Source organism: Dromiciops gliroides, chromosome 1 (genome assembly GCF_019393635.1).
Source record: "Dromiciops gliroides isolate mDroGli1 chromosome 1, mDroGli1.pri, whole genome shotgun sequence".
Lineage (NCBI taxonomy): Eukaryota > Metazoa > Chordata > Mammalia > Microbiotheria > Microbiotheriidae > Dromiciops > Dromiciops gliroides.
This window is the reverse complement of record NC_057861.1, coordinates 763835696-763843518: the sequence shown is the minus strand read 5'-3', so window position 1 is coordinate 763843518 and position 7823 is coordinate 763835696. Positions and strand designations below refer to the sequence as shown.

The following is a 7823-nucleotide window of genomic DNA, read 5'->3' as shown; positions in this document are numbered from 1 at the left end:
CCCCAAACAGAAAATCTTATACAAACAAAAATTTAAATTTCTGAAAATTCTTTCTAGTATTATTGCAAAACAGCAAAAATGCTGGCTTATATCTTTTTGAATTCCTAAGATTATTCAAGAAAATTTCCTATTGAAAGGGTGTACACTCAGCTAATCACCTAGACTGCTAAAGAGTGAGTGGATCATTCACAAGGAAAAAAAAATGACCTACTGGAATATCATATGTAATGTCAGGTTTCCAAGCACACCCTCAATGGGAACAGTCAGTACATTTAAGGACTATAAAGAATATCACCACTGCATCAGCATCTCTTTATGGTACACATTTCTTTTATCATTCCAACAGTTGTAAGAAAAATTTCAGAGCTTTCTCTTTTTTTTTTTTGAGCTTTCCTTAAATCTAGAATAGATGAACTTCAAATTAAAATGGAAGGAAAAACTATTAGACAGAGATACCAGTTACTCCTGAGAAAAAGAAAAATTTACCTTCTCTCATAGAATTTTCTTAAGATTATCTTAAATGATTTTAAATAGAATTTACATTTATCCTTCAAAATAGAATGTTAAACACTTAAAAAGGTTAACTGACTAAAGCTAACAGAAGTATCCTTAAGACTTGTTGATAGAATCATTGACAATTCATACAATACTTAGACTCTAGCAGATACAACAAGTCAAATAAGTAAGAATAAACTATAATTACAGAGCCGGTCTTTCCCTTCAGTGAAGCAAAAAGCCACATTTGACCAATTGTTCCCTACATATACACATACTGTGTATTATTAGAAACTTCTTCAGAGACGCAAAACATACTTGCCTACTGACACTGGAGTTCATCATGGTAGTCTAGTAAGTCAGGAAGGCAACTACAAGTGTTTGGGGGCCCAAGATATATTTCAGGGTGATTCATGAAAAACCAGAACTTCTTCTCCAAACTGAATGTAAGTTAATTTATGTAGTGTATTCAGTGTCTTCTTTTTAAATAATCATTACAATCTAGCACAGCTTCCTATTCTTTCTACTGCACCCCAAAGGCTTTCAAAGTTATGGCTACAAATAACAAAGAAAAAATGCATGTCAATTACTGGAAGGCTATTCTGACAGGAGAAACTGGTATCTCTGATTTCAAATTATTCTTTCATGGAGCTGTACAGATAGCATGATACCTGAGCAAATAAATCAACTACCATGATGTGAAGGGCTTGTTAATCCATAGTCTTTGCATGTTGTATGCAAAGTGCGCTACTGCCCCCTGAGCTCCCTGCATTTCACTTTTCTTGAAAAATCAGTGCTTGATCCTTTCCAAAATAACCAAAGAAATGAGGCAGAAAGTATCTCTTCACCGCAGTTCCCATTCAGTCCCGAGACTGATAGAAGAGGATGTAACCAGACTCAGTTATTTGAGATGTTTGATGTCAACCCGTAGAATTCTTCAATAGCTTGTACATCTATTTTCTCTATAATGTCATCATCAAACAATAACCAAAAGTTGTGACTCTTAAGTATTGCAATGTAATGGCCTAGATTAGGACCACTTCCAGAGTGAACCACAACAGCAACAAGGTCGTACATTCTTTCCAGATTGGTGGCATATCCTGAAGTATTAAATAGTCTAAGTTCTAAAGGAAAAAGTACCCGATAAGAAAGTTTTGTGTATCATTGAAGCTGAGCTGTATACTTCAGTCTCTTCAAATTCAGTGCCAAAATCATGGGCAGTTTTTTACTTTCATCCTTTTGTGTGCTTCCTGTTTGCTGCGACAGTCTTTGCAGTAATATTTGTATTCACTGCATAGAGTTTCTGTGTTGCTAAAACCCTTTAAACAGTGAGTAATTGATGTGTTTTGCTTCACATCAACAGAAAGGTCTAAAAAGTCTTCATCTTTGCTACTTATAGTTTCACAAGAGAGACATCTGGTTTCATTAGTTAATGTTCCCTGAAAGATCTCATGAACCAACTGGAGCCAACAAAATTAAAAGACCCTTCCTCCTTGGAAGGAATGCTACAGCAAATCTGGACAGGATACTCGATAGCAGAAATATAATTTTGCTGACAAAAGTCCATATAGACAAAGCTGTGGTTTTCTAGTAGTAATATATGACTGTGAGAATTGAACTGCAAGGAAACTGAGATCTGCAGATTTGACACTTTTGAATTGTGGTACTGGAGAAGACCTTTGAGAGTCCCTTGGACACAAGAAGGTCAAATCAGTCAATACATAAAGAAATTAATTCAGGTTATTCATTGGGAAGACAAATATTAAAGCTGAAAATACTTTGGCTACATAATGAGAAGAAAGAATTTAGGAAAAAATCTTGATGTTGGGAAAGTCTGAAGACCAAAGGAGAAAAGGATGGCAGGAGGATGAAATGGATAGTGTCATGGAGCAATGAATATGAGCTTGGACAAACTGAGAGATAGGGGACGACAGAAGAGCCTCAGAGGGGGCAGCTAGGTGGCGTAGTGGATAGACCACCGGCCCTGGAGTGAGGAGTACCTGAATTCAAATCCAGCCTCAGACACTTAACACTTACTAGCTTTGTGACCCTGGGCAAGTCACTTAAGCCCAATTGCATCACTAAAAAAAAAAAAAAAAGGGCCTCAGGTCCATGGGGTTATTAAGTTTCAACTGAATGACTGAACAACAGCAAGCTCCAACACTCTTCAAAAGGTTATTATGTGACTCAGATGAGATAATATGCATAAAGTGCTTGGCAAATGTTAAAGTACTATGTAAATGCCAGCTATTATTTTAGTGTAGTAGGAGCAGCACTGAACTCAACCTTGGGCTCTGAGTTTTGGTCTTAACTTTGTTGATAAATACTGAATGACCTTAAAAAACAAAAAGATCTCATAAACCCAAGTTGGGTCTGGTATGCTGTTGTTATTTTGACCGTCAATATTGCCATTAGGTAGACAGCCGTGTGCTTTTCCGGTTTTCTCTCTTCTTGTAAATATCAGCAACTGTGTTTTGGTAAGTAATTCAAAAACACATGTGCATGTTGCTGCATGTAGCTGTCAAAAAGGTCATTTTCTTTTCGTAACCTTGTTATGAACTTCTTAGGAGGTGATTGCTCCAGCCTTTTTCTTCTGAAGGGCTATACTGTGAAGAGAGCTGCGAAGGACCTAAGAAAGATTCTCTTTCTGCCTAGGCTGACTCTCGTAAGCTAGAACTTTCCCGAAATGGACGGCAAAAATCAAGTGCTTGAAGGCTGAATTGGCAGTGACGGGTATTTCCAGAACTGACTAACCAAAATAGTGTTCATTGACTGGGAACTGTTCTGGACATTAGCGCCCATAGGACAGATGAAAGCAAATTTGGAAACTTGCCATTAGGCTTTCCATCCGCCCAGCGCATCTTCCACTCAATGACAGCGGCGCAGCGGTAGCGCCAGGTTCCGAGCACCGGGAGAGGGGGTGGAGGAGAGGGGCAGCAGGGTTGCCACCCTCACTGCCAGCTGCCCAGCAGCCCCTGCCTGGCTGGCTGGCTGAAGGACTGGCGGAGCGACCCACAGACCGAGCCCACCAACCACCTGACCACGCGCTCTGGCACCTGGCCAAGCAATATGTGTATTTTTACAAAAGAAAAATTTGAAACATTTTAGGAAATAAAACCAGAGGGGCAGCTAGGTGGTGCAGTGGATAGAGTACCGACCCTGGAGTGAGGGAGGACCTGAGTTCAAATCCGGCCTAGATATTTAACACTTACTAACTGTGTGACCTTCTGGGGAAGTCACTTAACCCCAATTGCCTCACCAAAAGAAAAAGAGAGAGAGAGAGAGAGAGAGAGAGAGAGAGAGAGGAGAGAGGAGAGAGAGAGAGAGAGAGAAAGAGAAAGAAAAAAGAAAGAAAAAACCAGAAATGCAGAGATTATTTGCTTCTCAAACACCGCAGAGAAGTGGCAGGAATGGGTGAGTAAATGCAGACATCAACAGAGTGACTACAGAAAGACCAGTAAGAGCCTGGAAAAGTGGAAATCTGGGAGAGGCATCAATGAAGAGGTGGACCAGGGACATCATGGACAAACCTGGAAGCACCCTCATTAGACACAAATGCTTCTCTTTGGGAACTACAATATGGAGAGGGCATGATTGGCCACACCTGAATGCCAATCCAATTTTCTAAGGATCTCCAATTGTAAAGTTCCTAGATCCCCTTTTTTCCTGTGCATCAATAAGAGGGTCTTCCCTTCTCATTGGCATTCCTGACGTTACTGAGGTAGGCAGTTTGACCTGCTTTGGGTTTTTTTTGTTTGTTTGTTTTTGTTTTGTTTGTTTTTTTGCAGGCAATGGGGGCTAAGTGACTTGCCCAGGGTCACACAGCTAGTAAGTGTCAAGTGTCTGAGGCCGGATTTAAACTCAGGTACTCCTGAATCCAGGGCCGGTGCTTTGGTCGGTGCTTTAACCACTGCGCCATCTAGCTGCCCCTGACCTGCTTTGTTAATGGTTTAGATGCATCGCTGTTAACAAACTGATTTTGTTTAGCATATGTACATCAGTTTACCTTTATTGGCATTTATTTGGGGACAGGACCCAAGTTCTAGTCTTTTGTCTCTCATCTTCCATAATCTTACAGCTGATTTAGTGCAAAATATAACTTTAGTTTTCCTGTTAATAAAAAAAAAAGCATAGACTGGAACCCTGATTGATTAAGGAGTTTGAAAGATCCTATGAAGTGAATGCCTTCCACATAGAGAAGTCCTAGTCCTAGGATAAGAATTAGGGTTAGGGACTGACCTGTGATTATGAATCTATAAGCAGCTCCCAGATGATGTAATCCCTGCCAATGCAGGCCAGCACCCTCTCTGCATGGAGCACCTCAGTATTACCCAGTCAGTAGGGTGGTCAGAGGTGGACTCTGGTCTTCCTGTGCCAGCTCCCATCCACTGTCCCCTCTTAGCTATTAAGGGATAACAGATTTAAAATGGAATCACGTTCTCTTGTTTCTAACTCCAATATGTTATGCACTATACAACCCAATCTGGCTAACTGGGGAGAGGTGCAGACAAGCCAAAGCTAAGCTTTATTGGGAGGTTTTCAGGAATAACTCCAAGTAGGGAGTAAAAATACAAAATAGGATCCTTTCCTTGTAGATCCTGGGGCCGTGGGGGATCCTTCACTGCACAAATGCCCTGTACATGATGGAAGCTGAAATTCTGCTTTCTAGTGGAGTTTTCAAATGGGAATAACTTGTCAAGGGGTAAGGTTTAAAGATGGGAATGAGTGAAGGGTGGGTTGGTGTGAAAATCTGGATTAGATTCACCAGGGGAGGTGAGGTTGGAGTAGCTGTCAAACTGAGGAGAGAACAGGAGAAGAGGGTAGAAGAGAAGGAAAGACTGAGCCTGAGCTCCTTTGAGCCCCTCTCCTGCCCCTTAGCCTCTGTGTGCCTCAGTTTCCTCAACTATAAAAAAGGAGGTAATAACATCTATCTCATGGGGCTTTGTTGTGAGGATCAAATACTAATAATAGCTACAGTCATTTTGTGCTTATATAGCATGGCACTGTGCTAAGGCATTTGGTCCTAGGAGGTAGTGCTATTATGATCCCATATTACAGATGGAGGGAAACTGAGGAGCAACAAAAGAATTGTCCAGGGTCATTCAGCTAGTAAGTGTCCTGAATCTGGATTTGAACTCATCTTTGTGATTCCAGGCTCTGTACTCTATACACTTCTCCACCTAGCTTCCTGATGGAGATAGTGTGTGTAAAGATGCTCAGCACACAGTGCTATATAAATGCGTTATAAAGGAAAAGGAAACAAAGTGTCTCTGTCTTAGTCATTGCTGGCAAGATTCTTGTCAGAGTCCTCCTTAATAGGCTGATCCTTCACCGGAAAGATGGTAGTTTGCCCAACAGCCGTGTGGCTTCTGAAAGGGCTGAGGAATGGGTTGATAAGGTGTTTGCTGCACAACAACTCCGGATGAAATGTCAGGAGGCAGAGCACAGGTCTGTAGACATTTGGTCTGGACCAAGGCCTTCGATACTGTCAGTTGTGAGGGCTTGTGAAAGAACATGGCCAAATATTGGGTTGCCTGGAGAAGGTCATTAGTATTGTACACCAGTTTCACGATGGCATACTTGCCCTTGTTCAGGATAATGGATGACGCTCTTGCACCAGTCACAAATGGAGTGAAGCAAAGCTTTTTACAGAGAATGGGGAGAAACTACTTGGTTGTTTCCCTAAGAGAACTGGATTGGTACTCTATCCCCTGGACCCTTATAATAGCCTCCTAAGAAGCATCATTTGCTTCAAGTCTTTCTCCATCCAACCCTGCTTCTGATCTTCATCGTCCCACTCAGCTGAGTGTTTTTGCAGAAAACATATGTATGACTGGGTCATCCTCTGCTCAAATAAATTCTAATGGCTCCTTATTACCTGCAAAATGGTAATCCCCCTTTGTTTGGGCATGTAAAGACTCTTCCCTACTTTTCCCATATTCTGCATTCTCCTTCCTCCTGGGGACTGGCATCAGTTCTACTGGCTCACTGCTGCTCCTACCACACCCTCCATCCCCCCATGTCTGTGCATTTCAATGACAGCTTCACATTCTGGTCATTTCTCCCAAATTCTGCCTTACAGAATCCCAGGCTTTCTTCAAGTCTCAGCTTGTGTTCCCTCCTCCAGGGATCCCTTTCCAGGTCTCTACCTGAAATCCTCCAAGTAGGTGAAAAAGCAGTGCCGAGGGTGGCCAAACTGCCCAGAAGTGCCTGGCTCAGCACTTTAGCCAGGGATGTAAACAGGCATCTTTGGTCTGTTATTGGTAGGGGCCCAACATCTACTGCTTGTGGCTACCAAGCAGGGGTCAAGGCTGGGGATCATTTTTTGTTGACTTGCCTACGTGGTCTGAAAATCCCAAACTCTTCCCCACAGCAGGAAAGCGCTCTCGGATTTTCTGCCCCATCCCTTCCGTTTTTAAGCATTATCTCCTATTAGTCACAGCCATGTTGTTTAAGGTCTCGCCAAAGTAGTCTACTTTCTGAACGTCCTCATGATGTCCTTTGCCTCTGCTGGGACGTACCTTCTGCCGGGAATTCTCTTCCTGTTTTTCCCTGATGAATTCCCATCCACCCTTTAAAGACAAATGTCTCTCTTACTCTACCAGTGAGAATTTCTCTGCAGCTCTACCCTTGTGGAGTTTTGTATCTTTCAGTTATTTTTCTTTATATTTTATCCCATTAGACAAGGAACTCCTTGAAGGCATGAACTGGACAAATCTTGGCTTCCTACTTTATTGGGCCAAGATGCTGCCTCCCCTCCTCATATTGGGTGGCTGTTCTCTACTAGGTCTTCAATTTTGCTTTAGCCTAGACCTCTGGTATGGAAACTCCCTCTACAAACAAATGTGGACCACCAGCTTCCCTTATAGCAGCAGTTTTCAAACTTTCTGGTCTCAGGATCCTTTTACTCGCCTAAAAATTGAAGGACTATCTCCCCAGAGTATTTGTTTCTCTGGGGCATATCTATCAATATTTGCTGCATTCAGAGTTAAAACATTTATTCTCTCTCAGTATTACTATTGTATGATTATTATGGAAATAGTTTTGACCTCACATCCCCGCTGTGAAAGGTGTCCCTAAAATCCACCCAGCAAACCATCCCCTTCCAATTTCCTGGCTCAATTGAGGATTTGGGTTAGAGCTGGAGATTAGGGGTAGGATTCAGTGCCTTTTCCAAGACAAAATGTGTCAATAGCAAAACTTGAACCCAGGCCTTCCTAACTCCAAAGCCCCCCACACTTCCACCATCACATTGCCTTTCCTACTGGTATACAAGTTCCAGGAAGACTTTTACCCTTCACAGAATGACTTCCCATGTCTTCATAGGG

General features: G+C 42.0%; 1 pseudogene; it reads right to left on the bottom strand.

The window, feature by feature from the left end:
- Positions 1-1355: 1355 nt before the first annotated feature.
- On the bottom strand, positions 1356-7062 carry LOC122754051 (annotated as a pseudogene).
- Between the last annotated feature and the right edge of the window lie 761 nt (positions 7063-7823).